Source organism: Symphalangus syndactylus, chromosome 7, assembly GCF_028878055.3.
Source record: "Symphalangus syndactylus isolate Jambi chromosome 7, NHGRI_mSymSyn1-v2.1_pri, whole genome shotgun sequence".
In the NCBI taxonomy this organism is placed as follows: domain Eukaryota; kingdom Metazoa; phylum Chordata; class Mammalia; order Primates; family Hylobatidae; genus Symphalangus; species Symphalangus syndactylus.
The window spans coordinates 62115867-62136591 of record NC_072429.2 but is presented as its reverse complement, the minus strand read 5'-3'; the positions used below and the strand labels follow the sequence as shown (position 1 = coordinate 62136591).

General features: G+C 44.1%; 1 protein-coding gene and 1 long non-coding RNA gene across 6 annotated transcripts in view; one reads left to right on the top strand and one right to left on the bottom strand.

The window, feature by feature from the left end:
- Positions 1-20725, top strand: part of XKR4 (XK related 4) — a 430447-nt gene that overhangs the window by 293615 nt on the left and 116107 nt on the right. The gene's annotated exons all lie outside the window — the stretch shown is intronic.
- On the bottom strand, positions 814-18273 carry LOC129486451 (uncharacterized). 3 transcript variants are annotated; one of them, XR_010121888.1, is made up of 6 exons: positions 16450-18273; positions 14752-14879; positions 14521-14650; positions 13100-13240; positions 6206-6361; positions 814-2057 (listed from the first exon to the last, which is right to left on the bottom strand). It is a non-coding gene; the product is annotated as an uncharacterized lncRNA (long non-coding RNA). The 3 variants fall into 3 exon arrangements; XR_008658984.2 differs by having other exon boundaries at positions 17031-17057; XR_008658983.2 differs by lacking the exons at positions 814-2057; positions 6206-6361 and adding an exon at positions 10868-12076.

Sequence of the window (20725 nt, the reverse complement as noted above, 5' to 3'; positions counted from 1 at the left end):
CAAGCTGGCTACTAGTTTCAGCTGAAAATCCTGAGCATAGAAGTTGGGTTCGTAATAATAAACAAACGTCCCTTTTAAAGACATTGAGTCATCTTAAAGCACTACCCATAAAACATAAATGCCTCCTTTTTCCAAGTAAATAAATGAGATCCAGAATTTTCTCTTCTTTCAAAAAGTTGAGATTGTGCCCATGAGCTTGTCTGAGTAATTCCCTTCTGCCCAAGACAGTTCATCACCAAGTGGAGCTCTAGAATGATGCCTTTATAGGAACAGTGAGGATTAACAATGAAAGCAGATCCTGACCATGAGAAGTTTAACTGGGAATGTAGAACAAATGCAATAAATCGATGTAAGAAAACAAAAATAGTCTCTCAATTTGGTAGCCAAAATGATAAAACTCAACTGCTTTTTTGAAGCCCAAGGAAACCTAATTCTCAAAAGAAAACCAAACCAATTTTTACATTCACTATTAATTTTAACTAGCTCCCCTTCATTCAGTCTACCTTGGATACTAGTTATGCACTATGGATATGAGAATGAAGATTGGCTGATGTCTGCAACGAGCTTACTGCCTAGTAAGGTATGTAGACATCTGAGTAACTAACTATAGGAGGTCCTTACTATTTGAGGGAAATTAATGCCAAAGAAGAACAAGTTACAATAGCTCTCATAAGAGCCAAAACCTCATAGATCTAAAAAAGTTACCTTTATCTTGAAAAATAAAACTAAGCATCATGAAAATACATTTGTTTTATTATATTTAATAAGACATGGTTTTGATTTACACCATGCACTCATTCATAGAACAAATAATTACACATTGATGGAGGGTATGGGCTTCATCTTATCAACAGATTATATACTGGCATGGTGGAATATCTTTCACTTCCTCTTTGGCTTTCACAGCATGCTCATAAAGAGAGTTATTTAAACACACACACAAGTTTCACCAGCTATTCCATAAGCATTTCTTACTCAATTCTCTTCAAATCATTCTCTCTAGGAGGAGCTACGACGACATTAATTATCACTTTTAGTTTTTTTCTTCACTTATCTGGTCTTCATACACTGATACTCATTTTTCTTGCTTGTGATTTAGAGTTCCCCAGCATCACCAGCATCAGTTTAATCAATTTCATGAAATTCTCCATCTTTTCATCTTCATTTTGTAATCACTTTGCATTGAAATGCCATCCAAAAATCAGCTAGGTTGTCCAGCAGATACTACCAAGATAGTATTAGTCAGGGAGGCATGATTAAGGGAGCTAATTGTGTAAGTGGTCAATTTATTGATAATATTTTACTTCTCTGTGGAGTGCTATAATTATAATGCCTGGGATTATGAATATTCAGGTAATGAGCCCTCCTGAATAATCGAAGCAATAGTGTGCAATCTTTCCACCTCAGGGAGGTAGCAAATCACTGAGGAGCTTTAGAAAGTGATTTTGGGAGAGGGAAAGGAAAGTTAGGAATTGTTCAAGGGAACTCCTCAAATGATTGTGACAAGCACATCTTCCTATGAGAACCACTGAGGAAGATGGGGAACATGCTCTGGGAGCTCGAGTTGATTGGATCGGGGCTCACACTGCATTCCCATCGAGAAAGCAGCACATGAATGGACAGTTTGCAAGCAGAGAACGGAGGCAGAGAGAGTCCAGGAAAGGCATGACCGTGAAGTAGAAAAGTGAGGAATTGATTGAGAAATCATAAGTCATGTGGCATCATGAGAACACCGGATGTGTACCAGGGTGCAGTCAAACAGAAGGCTGGGGAAGCAGATGGACCCAGCCCACAGGCCATCTAGAGAGACAGAATAAGGAGTCTGGAATTCATAGATAGGTGGTGGGAAATCAGTGAGGGTCTTTGAAAGGAGAATGGCCTGTCATTCACTCTGCAGAAAGATGGTCACTCACCAGAATGTGTGGGTCAAGTGGGCTGGAAAAGCAAGGATGAGGACGGAGACCAAGTTGGGAGGCTTTTAGGTAGATGTGGCCCATCCTGCCTACACTAGGTCTAGGTGGAAAGCTGGAAGCTGAGCGTCATCCAGGAGGTATGACCTAAGGAACAGTCAAAAAACTGCCTTAAATCTTAGTCTGTTCTGGGGTCTACAACAAATCACCATGGACTGGGTGGCTTCAACAACAGATATTTATTTCTCACAGTTCTCAAGAATGGACAGTCCCTGGTATTGAAAAATCCAGTGTCTGCTGAGGGCCCACTTTCTGGTTTACAGGCAGCCTTCTCGCTATATCCTCACATGGAGGAGAGCAGAGAGAGAGGAAGTGGGCTCCCTCCTGTCTCTTTTTATAAGGAGAATCATCCCATTCATGGGGGACCTTCCTCACGTCCTGACCACCTCCTAATACCATGGGGGTATTAGGGTTTTAACACAGGAATTTCAAAAGGACACATTCAGTTCATAACATGCCCTTCCACAAAATGTTTTACCACTGACCCTGATAATAGTGCTGCTCATTTTTACACGACTCAGTCATTCTGGGGGCTCAAGGCCTCTTCTGAGATGCGTGTGTTGTTTGGCTGGGGAAGAGCCCCAGTGGCAAAGCTCTGCCTTATTTTCACTTCTTTATCACCTGGACTGGGTAGATGCCCTGCAAACATTTTGTTGGGACAGAGGGCAAGGGGAAGGTTTTGTTTTTTTGTTTTTTTGTTTTTTTGCAGAGGATGAAATCAATGTCATGGAAAACTTGGGGTAATTGGGGATCAATTTGAGAGCTTCAGCTGGCTAAAGGGAAGAGAGGAATGTCACCAGAGTCCCCAAGGGATGGGAGAGAACAAAAACAGCCCAGAAGAAAGGACCGGAAGAAAAGTTCCATCTATTTCACACTCATAGTTACCGCCGGCATCTCTATCCTCTATTTTCTTTCATTTCTCACTCCTGGATATTGACTTTAGGACAGGGAGGTAAAGCGGAACTGGAAATATTTGTGTGGTGATTTCTTCAGAGGAGAATGGATTCTGAATGCAAATATTGGTGTTAATATTGGCATTCCAGCCTTGTTTGTTTTTTAAAATAAATTAGTGAGGCTTAACAGTACTTTAACAACTAAAATCATGCTTTAAAGACTTTACATGTATTTACCTTTGGATTTTCCAACTATTTTAATGGGCTAAATTGTATTCAGTATAAAATAAAGCATGAAATCCACTGGGAAATCTCTTTGACTATATTTTCCTGTGTCTGACAATAACCACTGTCACACTTTCATTTGCAGGGCAGTAGTTTGCATAGAACAGTGTAAGATAAAACAAATTTAGGTTAATTTTCAAAGCCAGTCTTTTTATTCAAAGAAGAATATTTCTCCACCTTTTCTCTACGATTGACTGGCCTAATTCTATGTCTGCACAAAAAAGCAAAAAACAAGGCAATATTCTAGATAACTCAAAAGAAAATTAACTTTTTGCCTCAATTATTCTCTTTAATTTCAAGGGAAAAATCTTTGAGAAGTTTTGTGGACATTCACTGCACTTCTTTGGCAGACCCTGTGTGTGTGTAAATAATATGAGTAGTATTTAAACTTTCTCTTGCTGCAATTATTCTTTCCTCTGTTGTGTAATCTGAGTGGAAAAGATTTCAGGAAACAATGCAGGGAAAGCCAGAGCCCTTCTCACTGTTTTATTCAAAAGATTGCCAGCTCCTACCTGGGAGCAGCACAACCACGTTAAAACAAGCATCTGTCTGCTGTGGGTTAGGTTAGGGTTTGGCAGCTTGTGACCCAAAAGCAACAGGTGGCCAAGTGGCACAGTCAGGAACAACCAGGTTGAATACTGTCCGTGGGCTGTGACCTTGCCTCCACTGGAGCTATGTCCTTAATGAAGTTCAATGTTTTTTTTTTTCCTAGGAACTACTTCCTGCCACTGCATCCCACCACACATGCACACACACATGGGTGCACACACAGGCATGCAGGCATGTGCACACCACTCCCAAGCCCATGGGTGCGTTCTAAGTCCCATTGTCACAGTCAGCTCATTTTCAGCTAAGCCCTTCATCAATGGTCTTCCAGCTTCACTGCAAGTCCTTAAAAACCTTGATGTCTTGGTCCAGCTTCAGATGCTGATTCAGACCGTAGCAGATTCTCTGTAGGACTCATGGGCTACTCAGTGGGAGCCTGCAGCCATTCATCATTCCTGAGGGCGGGAACCACCCAAGGGCTCCTCCAGTCACACCTCTCAGGGCTTAATCTCTTTGACATCCCCCATGTATGTGTCACAGCATTATTTGAAATCAGCCCAACCCAAACTGTCCCCTGGCTTTAGTGAAAATCTATCTAGTCTTTTTAAAGAAATGTGATAACAGATAGAAAATTTGTTTTTTTTTTTTTTTTTTTTTTTTTTTTTTTTTTTTTTTTTTTTTTTTTTTGAGACGGAGTCTCGCTCTGTCGCCCAGGCTGGAGTGCAGTGGCGCAATCTCGGCTCACTGCAAGCTCCGCCTCCCAGGTTCATGCCATTCTCCTGCCTCAGCCTCTCCGAGTAGCTGGGACTACAGGCGCCCGCCACCGCGCCCGGCTAATTTTTTGTATTTTTAGTAGAGACGGGGTTTCACCGTGGTCTCGATCTCCTGACCTCGTGATCCGCCCGCCTCGGCCTCCCAAAGTGCTGGGATTACAAGCGTGAGCCACCGCGCCCGGCCGAAAATTTGTTTTTATATACAGAATAAAACCCTGATATCCCCACCAGGGATATGTGCACTTTCAGAGGATGGAAGGGATAGAACTTTCCTCTCCTCATCAAAACCTCCGTCTATCTCCAAAAGGGCTGCCTACAGCAAAAAGCATTCCCAGGAGTAGACCGGACCCCACACCTGCTCACCCCAGAGCAACTTTAGAGAGGGAGGTGAGGAGGACTGCCATGGGCCATCAAGCACCCTCGCCATGCACCTTCGCGCCATCCCTACCCACCCAAATGAGGGAGTCATCAGAAGTTAAAGATTCTTGTATAGATATTGGTCCAGGGTTGTCATTCTGCAGATATCATTTTATGTCTTTATGAATTTCTACAGCAGTCTAAAATAGCATGCTATTTAAAAACACATCAGAATAGCTCCTTTCTTTGTTGGTAGGATTAAAAAATAAGGGGAGAACATCCTTCGGTGAAAGAACACATGGCGGAGGGGGGAGTGTTCATCTTTGCTTGGGCATTAATTTGCTCTGTGGCTTTAGTTCAATCACTTCACCTCTCTGGACCTTCACCTTTAAAATAAAGACACTGAGTACCAATCCAGCATCAGGTTAATAACATCCAGGAGGAGACAAGAAGGAACTGGAAATAAGTGAAACCATACAGGGTTGTGAGGAAACAGGACTTGATAGCAAAACTGAAGACATTTACATTTAAAATGTTAAAGCCAAATAAAACATGTTGACAAATTCATTGCAAGGGCAGCCAACGTGACTGTTTCCCTGGAGAGTTTTTAAGATTCTTGTTGCTTTCAAATATTATCATCCAAAAAAATAATGTTTTAGTGCATGTGGAGCTCTACAGATATCATGTGGTTTTCTGCAAAAGTTTTGATGTCTGTTGAATTTCATAATATTTCAAATTCAAAAGTTTAATATTGATCATGGCAATATTTTAGTACACCACAGCACTGTATTTCCTATTCCTCTGAATACCTCTAAGGAAGATTTTCTGGAAGTAGTGAGTGTTGTTCTTTAGGTTTACCACAAAGAAAGAGATTTATTTCTAGTGGGATTGGAGCCTCTTTTCTGACACTGACTTCCAGCGGGGAGTTTGGACTTTCTACATATTTGTCCCAACAGGACTGCATGGCAGAGCCACCCCACACTCTCCAGGCTTAGCATTTTCAGCGCTCATTATGTCCACGTGTACAGAAGATGAATGTCTGCTATGGAAGGAGGCAGAAAGTACCAAAGGAAAAGATAATTCACCCTGAAACCAACACTTACAGCCATTCTTTCTGGAACGAGCCAGTAGCCAAACAATAGGTTTGTGAGCTAACTTCTTCTTGATGATAGCTCAGAGGTTACAATAACTGTGTGAGCAGAATAGTCCCCATAATCTTGATTTCTACCTGATTTTATTAAACCTTTCTTGCTATTTCTGTCTGTCATTTAAAATGCATGTTCCTATTCCCATCCCTACCCACAACATGGGTGGAAATGCAGTAGAAACCCTGGGTTCTTAGAATAAGGGCACAGACAGGAATCCAAGTCTGTAATCCCACCTGGCCTCGACAAGGAAACTGCTCACAGCTCTGACATGAGCGCTCGTGCTGATGCAGCCATCGGGAGGACAGCCTGGCTGGATAACGGCAAGGAATAGACCAAAGGCTCTGTCTGATCTTTCTTCTACATAGGAGGGCTGGGCAAGGCGAGTTAACCTAAGAACAGAAGAGAAGAGGGGAGTGGTCAGAAGTGGGCACAGGAGTCCATCGTGGAGACTCGGTGAGGCTGTGAGGATGCAGGCACAAAAGCTTCAGGACAGGAGCAGGCTTCTCGCTCACACCCTGGAAGGAAGAATCAGGGAGCTTCAGTGTCTCAGGTTCTGCCCCCTAGGGTTTCTCCCACTGCCCCCAACATGCTAAGTGTATGCTGCTCTTCCTTAAAAACTTGTACTCAAGGGCAGCTCTAATGCATCCATACCTTTGTCTTTCTCAGCACAGTTCAGAAAGGTGGAAATCTCAAAACACCTATAAAAACTAAAGGAGAATGAAGAGAACTTTGTTTTAGAGAACACAACCACACATAAATCCACTTTCCAAATGACAGGGTTTAGATCCTGAGGAAACTAACAGGGGTAGCAACACCTCTATTAGACCTAAAATCCTCTAGCTCATGACGGGTGCCACTCCTAAGATTTACATGGCACCCCACCGTCATCAGACTCCCCATCCCCTGTAAATGTTCTGCCAAAATATTGTCTCTCCCTAAGAAATGCTGAAAAACCTCTAGTTCATGTCTAGATACCCACATCTCCCCAATTCTGGTGTCTGGTGTCCTGACGTGTCTGAGGTGGATCCTCTGAGGCAAGGAATCGTTAGACCACACGGAGAAGCGCCTAGCAGTACAGGAACCCAAGTCCCTGCTGAATCATTTTCTCTTTGAGGCTGAGACACAGTGAGAGGAGGAATCTCCATGGGGCAGTAATGAGGGAGTCTGAGTGGCTTGAGGAGATGATGGCAGACAGCCTGAGCAAGGACAGCTGAGTCAGCTTCTCCCCACACTTCCAAATCCTATGATCTAATCTAAACCCAAAAGGTCTCCATTCCAACAGTGAATGAAAAGCTCTAGAATCCTATAAGTGAAGTCAGCAATGGGCTGCTGATAACACAGACCCAGATATGTTCACAGACCGCTTCCAAAATCTGGGGTGGTCATGCCTTACCTTCCCTCTTCCACGTTGTATTCAAAAGATTGCCTGCCTGTCTGCTGCCCTGTTTCTTAAGAGCCTCTCTCTCCAGGAGGACTACTGAAGGCCTTAGTATCATGAACATGCTCAGAGAATTTGAGTTCACATCTTAAAGGCAGACACAGTGGGAGAAGCCACAAGTGGACAATGGATCAACTCAGCCATATACACCTAGCACTTGACTCATAGGTACATGCTGCTCATGCTGTTCCTTATGGATGTTGTACCTGACTGGGTCAAGTCCAGGTGCCTGCCCCAGGGAAAGCATGGCATCTGGGTCAGTAACCGTGGAGACACGCAGGCGCCAGCATTTGCACACTGACTCCCCACTTTGGAACTGCAGACATTGGTCTGATACTTTGTGCTCCACTTGTTCCACCTGCAACCTGAGAGGACATGCCGGCTGAGCTGGCATTTGTTGTGGCTGTCCTGAGGACAGCTCCCTTTGTGAGCGAAATGGTCCATTTCCTGCCATCTGGTATCCCAGAGCACACAAGGAGTGGGAGGCACGATGGTTATCATGAATCTTCACGAGAGGAAAGGAAGTGAGTCTGCGTGAATGACTCAGTTCCTGGAAGTTCACTAAAGCAGCTTCCTTGCACCAGCTAAGGCTAAGGACAAAGGGAGAGACGCAGTCACTCAATTCTCCAGCCGGTGGCTAGTGGACCTGCGGGAGGGCTGTACACAGCTGCGGCTGTAGCTCCAGCCGAGGCTCCTACAGTCCTACCTGCAAAATCTCCCTGGGGATTAGCATGATCTGCGTTCCACAGACAAGCAAGCTGAAGCTCAGCAAAGGCAGGCTGCTTGCCAATACCCTCAGTGCTAAGGGGAGAAGTTAGGATTCAAGCCTGGGGCCAAAGGCCAGGTCCTTTCCATTAGGGCAGCCATTCACTAGCGTTTTGTGATCAGGATCCTCTTTTCACTCAAAGATCCCTGAAGGACCCGAAAAGGCCTTTGTTTGTGTTGGTTACACCTATCAATTACCATTACAATGTGGTGATATCATATCTAATCTAATATTATATTAGAAATTAAAACAGGAATTTTAAGTACATATTTATTAATTCATTTGAAATTAGCTGTAATAAATTAGCATTACATGTTAACAAAAGTAAACTACTTTATGAAAAATAACGACTATCGAAACAAAAAAATTAATGAGAAAGACATCATTTTGTATTTTTGCGAATCTTTTTCATGTCTGGCTAATAATAGATGATTCTTGTACCTCCTTCTGTATTCAATCTGTTGCAATAGCAGTAGGTAGCCTCTAGAAAACTCCAGTGGATAAGTCATGGAAAAACGTCTTAGAATTATTATAAAAACAGTTTTTACTTCAAAGACCCTTGGGAAGGGTATAAGGGACCTCAGAGGTCTACCGGCCACACTTTGGGAACTACTGCACTAGGGTACCTGCCCCTGCGTGGAGGATAGAGATTGGAACTGCTCTGTGCTGAGCCCTGGCTATGTTTGCTCTGGGGCCACCTTCACCCATGCAGACCAAACACTTAGAACATGATCCACTGTGCAAATGGGTCTTAGTAACATTGCTTTAAGGAACTCAGGGTTGAGGTTTCCTTCAAGGACAAGATACCTTCTCACTGGCCAGTGTGGGACCAAAAGAGTAACCCTGTCACTCCTATGGTGCTCGCAAGGCCACACTTCTTAGAAAATGGGGTTAGCACCCTCTGGGAGGCCACATGCACATCCTTCCATTCCAGAACTGACCCAGCCATAAGCCCCATCCATTTCTGCAGCTTGTATTCAAAATGATGAGAGACTTTTACTAAGATTCAAATTGTTGCTGTAATTTTCACTGTGAAAATATGGACCAGTGCATGTCGTGGGGCAAAACTTTGGGCACTTCCTTCCTTTGTCTCAATCAGGGTCAAGCAGAGTGAGGGTAGCATTCAGGATAATGTCCATCAGAGTGAATCTTCCAGCAAGAGAAGCAGACAAGGGCCAGGGGCAGGTTCACAAGCTGGAGCCAGATGAATGGATACAAAAAACTTGGCAGGGAAAACACAGCAAATGGGAAGGGAGAGTGGGCCCACAGACCTGCCTGAGTCACGGTGCACAGCCACAGTCAGAAAACAGACCTCTTCCAGCTCCGTCCAGGTCAGGAGCATCACAAATCGGAACCAGAAAGGGCCAGGAGCAGGCTAGGGTTTGGTTCCCATCCTACGACACTCTTCACAGCCACAGGAGGCTTCTCGGATATCATTGCGGTCCTGGCTGCAGGTTGCTTTACCTAGACACCATTCTGTCCCTGCAGAATCTAACCTCATTTCTATAATAGAGTACTTGTACCTATTCAACTTCATCAGTAATTAAATTAAATTTTATTGATTTAAAAAAATAATATGTCATATCAGCTTCAAGCATCTGCAGATTTCTATGTACACCTTTTTTAAACCACAGTTTTCATTAACTTTGCAAATTTTGCCTTTAGGGTCAAAAAGGATCTCTTACCAACCGATTACTTGGGCTTTTAAATAGTTTTCCTAACATTTTATTTTCTCGCTTTATAGCTAGGCTACTTCTGTGAGAAAGATCTATAAATTAAGTAAGATAAGTGAATTACAAGTAACTTTTTCAAACTATGTTTTTTAGGCACCTGTCAGTGAAGGACAAATAGAAAATAAATAGACTTACCTTTAGAAAAATATCACCCGAATGCAGACAACCATTAGCCTTTTGGCATTCAGCCATCACTTTATGGCCACCAATTAAGCAATTAAAAGGTTGCAGTTCCATTTTTCTCATCACTGTATTAATCACTCAAGTCTGTATTGAGCATCCACTGTAAGCAAGGCTGGGGAAAGCAAGATGCTTGTTGAGACAGTTTAACCTTCGCAGTCTTCTGAGGGTTCAAAACATGCTGTCAGAGCTTCCAGTAGCCTTTCCCCACCAACTTTCTTCTCTCTTCTTCCTCTTTTTCTTTTCCTCCCTCTCTCCCTCGTTTATTCAACAAACATTTTGTAAGTAACTTCAGTAGTTAGCAACAATTTTCTTCTCAATAAAAAGCTTTATGGTGTTCACTGATGAGACCTGGCAAGTATCACATCCCGGAAGCTCATAGAACGCCAGGGCACACCTGGCTGCACCGCTTCCAACCTGACCCGAATATCGACCCTGCATTACTCATTCTTCTCAGGCCTCTTTATGCCCTCAACCTGCTGTAGCCTTGGAGAAAGAGAAGAGCAGAGGGAAGGCCCAGGAGTAGTTTCTGAAAGAGTCTACACATATATGTGTATGTGTGCTTTTTTTTATTACTTTAACTGTTTTGCAGCAGCCTCAGATTACTCAAAATACAAACACTGTTTCTCTTGGTGTCTGTTAACATTAGGAGGGATAAATGTGTATGTAAGGAGATAGATTAGATAGATGGGTGGATAAATAGGAAAGACAGATAGGTAGATAGATGACAGATGACACATAGATAGACAATAGATAAGATAGATAATCACATGACACATAGAGTCACTGAATTTTATAATAAAAAATATTAGAGCACAATCCCTTTGTTCCTTGATTACAGATCAGGAAATGAACCCAAAGGCTTATTTAGGAACCATGATCAGCAGCAACCTTGTCCAAAGCCCCCTGTATGTTGAACTCCACTTCTGCCTTGTGTTTTGGGGGGCAATGGTAGCGTCATTTCCCCAGGAGCTTCCAGTCTGAAGAAAGAACAAGCAGACAAACATCCATTTCCGTGCTCACTACAGAAAGGTCCTTGTGTCCATTCATCTCGCTAACCCACTTGTTATTTTAATTTCTGTGACCTATATATAGTAAGTCCAACAGTTCACATGCCTGAATCTGCTAAGTCCGAGCATGCCCTGTTTCTCAATATTAAGGCTTTGACCAAAGCTCTTAATTTGTACCACTCTGGATTGCTGCTTGTCTTGCTGGCTGCTTTTTGTAGAAGATCAAAAGAAAATAGATATATAGGGGCCAGGAGAACCATAGTAACTCTTGCCAAGGCATTCACCTGTCCATCATGGCGGAGGTACAAAGTGTGTTTGGATTCCACTTCGCTCGCTGGGTTTATTAATGGTAACTCCTGCCTGACAAAGCGACAAGCACAGATTACGTCTTTGATGCTGCATTGCGCTGCGGCTTTATGTGATTTGACATCTTTGCAAAATGCCTGTCTTGCCACAATGAAAAAAATGTCTGGTACAATTTGTGCAAGAACTTGATGCCTTAATACACCAGATGATTTAGACATTCTTTTAAAGTGTTTCTCTGCTTCATGGGAATGAAGATCAATTTGCCTGAGACATCAGTGCTAACCCAGCTCTCTTAACACCCGTTGGGCCAGAGGAGAAACCCTCCCATCCTCTGTGGACATCAAGCCGTCAGTATTGTCACAGTCAAATTGGACACATGTAGCAAAGAAGCAGGCCTGGCAGCCTGGATGGGCAAGCTGAGAGGGGCCAGAGAGAGGACACGGAAATCTAATACCAGCAGACAGGAGAGCCGCTACCCACATTGGGATTTGCTCCCTGGAAAGCTTAAATTATAGTGATGTTGGCAACAGTCCGCATAGCTGCTGCCTTTCATTGTTCACTTTCTGAAAACTTCAAAAGTTTCATCACCTTGTTTATGGTGAGGAGAGCCGAGAGACGCAGCAGGTCAATCACCTCTTGGCTTCCAAGATTCTATCAGTGCAGAGAAACAGCTTAAGAGAGAACGACATTAAAACTTGTCACATGTATGGCATTTGACTCTAAGCAGGGATCAGCCTGCCGATTAGCTGGTGAGGAATCCGCAGATTCCATTGATGGTAACACACTCTTGATACTCTTCAATTCCCAAATTTCTTTGATTTTGAAATTTCTTCAACTCCCTTTGATAGTCCAGACTCTAGGAGTCCAGAGAAGGAAGTGAGTTTAGAACACACTTAGTCCAAAAGAGTATGACCTTACCAAAACAGAGTCATTTTACAACGATCATTTCACTGCTGCCACTTCAGTGTTCAGAGGCCTCTGTTAAAGGAGAATGTGTGTAATGGAAATAGGCCTCCAAGGCGTCTCTGCTGACTTCCTTCTCTGTAAGTGAGCCCTTCCACCTGCATGCAGAATGGACCAGCATCTGGACCCCACAGCAGTGAGCAGCCTCAATGCCATGTGATTCCAAACCATCAGTAAAACACATGTAGATTTTATAGTCTCAACCAATTTGCAATTGATCAGTTGACCCTGATCAACGATGAGATGTCTCTGTTCCTCCTCAGCCTCTGAGTGTATGACATCTGATCTGAGACATGGCCTTCGGATAAAGTGATTTGACAGTAATAAGACTTGTAAAATTTATTTAATATGATAATGAGGGCAATCAGGGAATTAATGGGAAAGTTTGACTTTGGTTGATCTATATGGTGCAGTTATTGAAGCCTAAGTGCTCCCTAGTTGCATCTTTTCTTCCAGCCTTTCCATTCTGTATCAGAAATAGGGGTTAAAAAAGTAATAGTCCCTACCACCTATCAGCATTAGCTGTGCTCAGGGCTGCACTCAAAGCACCTTATTCAATCTTCGCATCACCTCTATGAGGTAGATGCTGTCACCATCTCATTGCGCAGATGAGACTAGGCCTCACAAGGGTTAAGTGCCCTGCCCACAATCCCACAGATCATATATATAAATATATACATGCAACTGCCAGAAAGGCCCAGGTCTGCCCAACCCCAGAAGCAAGGTCTTACCTACTTCCTTTTCTCCTGCCAAAGAAGCTTCATGTCGATGTCAGCATGTGTGCCAACAAGCACTTGATCCCAGCTCTCTCTTTTGTGAGTTCTGTGATTTAGGGCAAATTATTTAATGCTTCTGAGCCTCATTTGCCCTAGCTGTAAATTAAGAACAATAACACATGCCCATTGTTATAGAAGCCAATGTCTTTGGCCTTTTGGCCACAAATGTCTAATATGTTATCTGATGCATATGAATCACTCAGTGTCTACTATAGGCAAGAGTGAGAGAATGAATGAAAAAGTGAGACTCTAAGGCCTTTTACTTCTTTAGAGAGTCAGTAAATACAGAAGGCAGGAAGACGGAATCATTATTAGCTAACATATTCAATAAGTACATTGTTGGAACTATCCAATACCTTATAGGGGTTCTTAGTAGAAAAGGATTCACATGTTTTTGTCCTTGTTACCCATGTCTAAATCCTGGAGCCAGGAAACCAGAAAGACGGCCAAGGACAGCTATCCTTCTCTTTGCGTCTCCAGCCAGCCAACCCCATCATGGCTCATCAGAGGTTTCTGTGGAGTCCGAAGGTGGCTGCAGGACTCCAAATGAACAATCTCAAAATCACAGGGAGCCTGGGGTGCCAGGGAGGCAGCCTCCCCACACAGGCCATGGCCAGAAAGAACCCGGGGCCAGCCTCGCATGGAGAGGACATGGGTTTTTAAAATGCAGAGGAACAGAGGAATGTGTCGGGTGTGAAGCGGAGCTTTCGTACTCGTTCCCGGGAATCACCGCCCCATGGAGGAAGGAGAAGGAACTTCAGGCATTTGATTATGGAGTTACAGCGGTCATTAAAGCAATTTTCAGTATTCCACCTGAGAATTACGGACTTAGAAGAGCTGCAATGTCACCTACGGGTCCCGCTGTCCACGCTGCCTCCGCTGGAGTGATGAACCTGTCTGTTGCACATTCACGGGCCTGATGAACTGAGAGGCAGCTCCATTCGGTGAGCAGAGCGGGCCCTCGGGTCAGATGCCCTGGGCTCAACATAGGCTCTACCGCACTCTTTTCCCCCTGACACCCGGGGAGGTCTCTGAGCCTCTCCAGGGTTCTTGTGAGGTCTTTAAGTAAGATCACATTTGTGGAGCACCGGGCACCAGAGGTGCTCACGGAAAAGACCGTTCCTAAGAAGGTCAAGCATTGCAAAGGCTGCTTTCTTCTTGTTAAGTATTTCAGTTAAGTGGTCTCATTGAATTTTGTTCCATATGGGGATTTTTGCTTTTATTTTTGCTTTTACACTTTCAGAAGGGAGTATCATTGTGTCCATTCTTTCATGGAAGACAAAACATAAGCAAAGAAAGGCCTTACGGAGACCATGAAACTAGGGCAATGGATTTCATTTCATGAGGTATTTATTGCAAGTCCATGTGTCACTAACCTGAAGATGTGATCCTACTTTCAAAGGTATGCCCATCACTTTCCTTGTCAGTGAGTGAAGACAGGTGGAGCGGCATCCCAGTGCTGTTCCAATGCCTGTCCACAAATGTACGTGTCCCTGCAGTAAGCGCCTATCACACAGGGAAAAAGCAGGCAATTAGTAAAAAAGGGATGAGAGGTTACAGAAGGGCCTTCAGGGAAGGTTAAACAGTTTTGAGTGCCAAGTATATACCACAAGCTCTTTTATCTCATTAATCCTCCTAACGACCCTTGGAAGTTAGTATGATCATCCTGATTTTTCTTCTAGTGGGAATGTTGCCCAGAGTTTGCCCAAATTTACACTGCTAGGAAGTGGCAGACCTAGAACAAACAGGAAACAAAAGACAAAGCGTGACTCAATCAAAAAAATGCTGGCTCAGAAGTTAGGAGTCCTGGCTTCACTACTCAATAATTCTGTATCATATCTCAAGATGTGGCCCAGGGAACTGCAGCAGGATAAGGAAGAGTAGGTGTGGAAACGCCCTCCAGTGGGTGGTGCCAGCCCCAAAGGAACAGACACAACCCAGAGGGGCAGGAAGTCCAGAGCGTCAGGCAGAAGGGCTTCCGGACTATGTGGACACAATGGTCCTGAAAAAGCCCTGAGGTCTCCTGGCAGGTGGCAAAGATTGGCAACCAGGCAATGAGCAACCCAAGCTTGTAGGCTATTGGAAGGTGGCAGGGCCCCAGGCTCAAAGATGGAGCCACAAGCCGGGTGCAGTGGTTCGCGCCTGTAATCCCAGCACTTTGGAAGGCTAAGGCGGGCAGATCATGGGGTCAGGAGTTCGAGACAAGCCTGGCCAATATGGTGAAACCCTATCTCTACCAAAAATATAAAAATTAGTGGGGCATGGTGGCATGCGCCTGTAGTCCCAGCTACTCAGGAGGCTGAGGTAGAAGAATCCCTTGAACCCGGGAAGCAGAGGTTGCAGTGAGCTGAGATCGTGCCACTGCACTCCAGCCTGGGCGACAGAGCAAGACTCTGTCTCAAAAAAAAAAAAAAAAATGGAGCCACAGCACCAGGAGGGGAGTGGACAGGGATCCAGGAGGCTCTGGTGTCTAGGAAGGACTAAGATGCTGGATATAGGACCATGAGGCACAGAAACAAGGCAGACACGTGGTTGCCAACCTGGGAACCAATTCTCAGGCATAAAGCCAAAGCCATGTGTAAACCCTGTGTTGGAGAGGCGTTGCAGGCCTGCAGGCAGCAAGCAGGCACCTGCCTGCTCTAGTTCGCACTAGAGTTTCTTAAATCCCTCCCGTCTAAGGCACGTTTCACCTGAGGGAGTGAGACCGAGCTTGTGGGTGGTGAGAAGAAACTTCAGCTGTGGGAGCTGCGGGCTTTTATAAGGACATCCAGACATTTCTGACCCCAGGACTTTGGGTAAACTATTTAACCAGACTGAGCTTCAGTCAGTAAATGAAGAGGCAGAATGTGATGATTTCAGTGGCAGCTTGTTGTAAGAATCTGTAAGTGGTAAGAATCAACAAGCGTAGAGACTGAAATGGGATTTGCCTGCAGAGGTCGGTGGAACATGAAACAGTTTTTTTGTTTGTTTTTGTCTTTGTTTTGACACTGCCTAACCTACAGTGTTTAATTTTAGGCGAACTCTTAACTTTGATTTGCCTGTCCTAAAATTGGGGATAAAGGAATGAGTTCTTTAGGCATGCTAAAGTTTAAACTAAATATAGCACTCCTATGCTTAAATGGCATACATGGCATAAACACTGAAAATAAAAATCTATGGCGCTAGGATCTCTTTTTAAAAAAACTGTAAGAGAAAAGAAATAGCTTCTGTTTAATTCCAACAGACAAAGAACAGGGGGTAAGGAAATTCTGATTGCTGAGAAAGTGGAGAAAGCACAGCTGCAGAAGAAACTAAAACTTAAATACTTTTGCTGCAGCAGCCTTTCTGCCTTTAATCTCTTTAATTGACTGCTCCCAGCTACACAGAAGCACATCTTCATCTGACTGAAATAAATCGTGAGAACAGTCTGACTGGAGCAGGGAGATGATGGAGAATTGCTGTATTTCTGTTTGCCATCGCTAGTTGATTCCTCTCTGCTATTTGCCTTAAAAAAAAAAAAAAAAAAAAAAAAGCCTTTTGAAATGGAAATGGTAAAAGTTCTCTCTCTTTCCTGAAGCCCTCTCCTCCCATTTCTTGACTCACCCCCTTCTGGCTGCATCTCTCAGACAACACCCCATCCTCCACTGCTGCTCGCTGCCAGAAGGTACTCCAATGGGCCTCATCCTCATCTCCTCCCTTCTCCACTGGTTTCCGGGTCCATCCACCAGCTGTGATGGCTTTCAAAGCATGTCTACATGCTTGGACTGCAACCCTGATCTCTCCCTGGGCCATGAGCCCCTATTGGGCAGTCAAGGGTATTTCCATACAGGTGACCTGCAGAAGCCTCACACATGTACAAGAAATAAGTCTATAATTGGGTTATAATCCTCAGCTCCAAAGCAGTTACCAGAGTCTCTCCTTCCCTGGGCTTCCACTGGACAGAGGCTCCACCAGCCTCTCAGCCACCCAGGCTAGTAACCAGGGCCCTTTGTGAACTCACAATCGTCCCTCTGTACATGCACACTGTCACCAGGCCTTGAAGCACCATGCCTCTGCTCCCCATCCGTCCCCACTTGCCCCTGCCCGCCTCTCCCCTGGAACCCTGATGGGCTTCCCTGCCCCAATCTCTCTTACCTAAATCCACCTCCTGACATCCAGGTTTCCTCCCTGTAACACAGGTGTCTCATGACACTCTTCTCTAAAATTTAAAAGTAGTACCTGTAGTGTGCAGAATAAAATCCACCCACCTTTGTTTGGATTCATACCCACTGTGCTACAAACTGTGTTCTAGGCTGTTCCCCACCCTGGGCTCCATAGAGTGCACACTGTGGGCATGCTGCACCCCACCCTTCCCAAGACGGATTGAGCCCCTCCAGACCCTCATGTCACTGTGCATTCTTCACTTGTGCCTCTGCCAGGAAGGCCTGCCATCCTCTCACACACTCTGACTTACAACCAAATCTTTCCCCCTTGCACTTCTGCATTGCATTGCTTTCACCCCTATTTAGTAATTATTTAACGTGGTCTTGTACTAACAGTTAGCACAAGGAGGCTGCAAGTTTCTTGAGTACTGAATGGTGGTGTAGGAGGCAGCCCTGCAGAAGGACCCTGGGAACAAAGCCAGACTCTACCACTGAGGAGCCCTGCCTGGACTCTTGGGCAAGAGATCTCATCCCTGTCACCTCACTTTCCTGACCTGAGAGATGAGGATCATAACTGATTTGACCTCATCGAATTCTTGTGAGGATTGAATGTCCTCATATTTGTATAGTGTGTAGCACAGGGCCTGGCACATTTACATGCTCAGTGAGCATGAGCTTTGATTTTTAAAAAATTATCATTGTTATTATTCCTCAACAGTCAACAAGTGCTCAGTGAGTTTTCAAAATTGAATTCTTCCAAGAAAAGGTGGTCAAATCCAGGAACTCGAGTCACAAGCAGAGAATCTAAGAACGATGTGAGGTTGGAATGTTTCTGCTGGCTCTTCAACTGACCACTTGCCTAACCCTGATTCCCAAAACACGATGTGGAAAAGAGATGAGCAACCCAAGCCCATTGACTCTGCGGGAATGAGGTCAGACTCACAAAGGAGGCCAGCATTCTCCTCCCCTTCCCTGACAATCAGCGTCTGTCTTCCAGCTGAGTGAAGTGGAATTCGCTAGAGTGCCTTCGCCCCGCCACCAAGGTGGCGAAGTGGCCCAGGTGCAGTAATAATCACTCTCAGTGGGCACCTCAGCCCCTCAGGCCCAGCACTGCCTGACAGCGCTCTGCTGCAGCCACCCATGAAGGACAGTGACGAGAAATCCTGTCAGCTAATGACAACTAAGTGATTTCCTGAAAAAGAAAAGCATCCCTTAAAGATGCTTATCTGAGGAGATTCACATTTAGTCTACCCAAAATCATGTATGGAAACTATTCAAGGAAACATTATGCCACTTTTTAACCTCTTTATGGCAGTTGAAAATTTCATAGAGCACAGAATGGAAGTATTTCTCAGATCTGTGACTGGCAGCAGGAAGGGGGCATCAGGGTAGACGCTGATTTCCACAGGGTCCTGGAGAGATCCCTGGACTGGTCACTGAGGGGAAGAAGAAAGGAGACAGGAGGGAGAGCTGGCTCGTCTGTGGACTGAGCCCAGAACCAACCCTTTACCAAGCCCCTGTGCTCATCCATGCACCGCGAAAATGCGAACTCATCTCTCTCTAAAGCTGCAGTGGGAGGGGACAACTCTGAGATTTCTAAAGCTCTTTTCAGCCACAAAGCTGTGATTCTATTAGCCATCATGCCAGTTCATAGCTCTAAATAAATAAAGGGGAAAATATGGCTTTGCTTATTTGAATTTTTTTTAAAGCCAAAATCCTTGAAGTGACAATGGCAGAGTCAAGGCTGACATCCAGGGTCCCGACTCCCAGTCCAGTATTCCTTCATTCCCAACATTTGCACCTGGCGCTGTGGTTTGCTTGATGCACACTGCCCCTTCCTTCAGTCTTACTAGGCCATGTTGACTCCGATGAAACAGAAACATTTTGAAGCCCTCCAAAATTTATTCACAAAAGGATATGTAAAACAATGGAAACAAAAAGTCCTTGAATACCTTCTTGCTAGTCAGCCTGATTCAAATAGGAGAATTTCAGCTCTGGCAGCACCAAGTGTGTTAAGGACAGCAGAACACTCTGAGCTGCTCTCACGTTTCTGTTCCCGCCATGCGTGTGCAATTCCCGAGGAGCCTCACTAAAGTTGACGACACCAAATGATTTCCTGCCATTCCTGATGAACAACGGAGGGAGGAGAATCATTTGTCCTTTAAGGTGTCCTAGGAGGCAAAGAAGAAATTTCTGAAGCTGTCCAATGTGGCTTTGATGAGAAAGTAATTAAAGTCGCCGGCAGAACGATCCTCATGTTTAAGTCAGATAACAATGTCATTGACAGCAACGTTCTGCTCTGAAGGGTGGGGATGGAAGACAAATGAAACCAGATTTACCCTGAGTAGTTTTATTGACATCCTTCTTGTGTCCAGTTAGTAATATTTAGTCCACAATTATACACATATGACATTGTTTTACTAATTATTTCCTCCTTTTTGTGAGAAGAAATGAAGACAAAGAAATTTGTTGCTCTACTGATCCTACGACAGACATATCTTCACTTTTCTTTTCTTTTTCTTTTTTAAATGGAGTCTCACTCTATCATCTAGGCTGGAGTGCAGTGGCGCGATCTTGGCTCACTGCAACCTCCACCTCCTGGGCTCAAGCGATTCTCCTGCTGCTTCAGCCCTGTGAGTAGCTGGAATTACAGGTGTGCGCCACCATGCCTGGCTAATTTTTGTGTTTTTAGTGGAGACGGGGTTTCACCAGGTTGGCCAGGCTGGTCTCGAACTCCTGACACCTCAAGCGATCCACCCGCCTAGGCCTCCCAAAGTGCTGAGATTACAGGCATGAGCCACTGCTCCTGGCAATATCTTTTCTATGACAATATTTACTTAAAGTTTATTTCCATTATTACTTCCTTTTTCATGGCAGCAAAAGAGCATCCTTTAAATGTCCTTTAATATAATTAAACAAGTTTTTTAAATCTCTGGTTCTGTTTAAGTTCTTTAAAGCTTGGTCTGATTTTTTCTCGATGTGTATAATAACCAGAGAGATGCATTTTGCCACTCAAGCGATATTGATGTAGCTCAGGCTCACAGGTCCCACTTAATCCAATCAGTCTCACCACTTTCTCCTCCTTCCTTAGCAGTTATGTTTTATGTGAAAAGATAACCATAACAAAGTAGTAAGGAACAAGAGTGTAAAAGTATAACTTCAAGTAAAACATTGCTTTGCTACTTATTAGTTAACAGTCTGTTAATTGCCAATGAAGACAATCTCATTTTCTCTAGACTTTCAAATGATATGTACCCATTTTTACATAAACTGTATTCTTTTGATAATCAAAATATAGAGATTTGCATTAATATAAGATCACATGTTATAAAGTTCCTTAATCATAAAGAAATAATGAAGCCATGTCATTTACTCAAGGTTTAACTGTATCTTCTACAGTAAGAAAGAGAAACCTCAAGCAGAGATTATATTTGGAAGTCAGTTATTAATATGTTAAAAA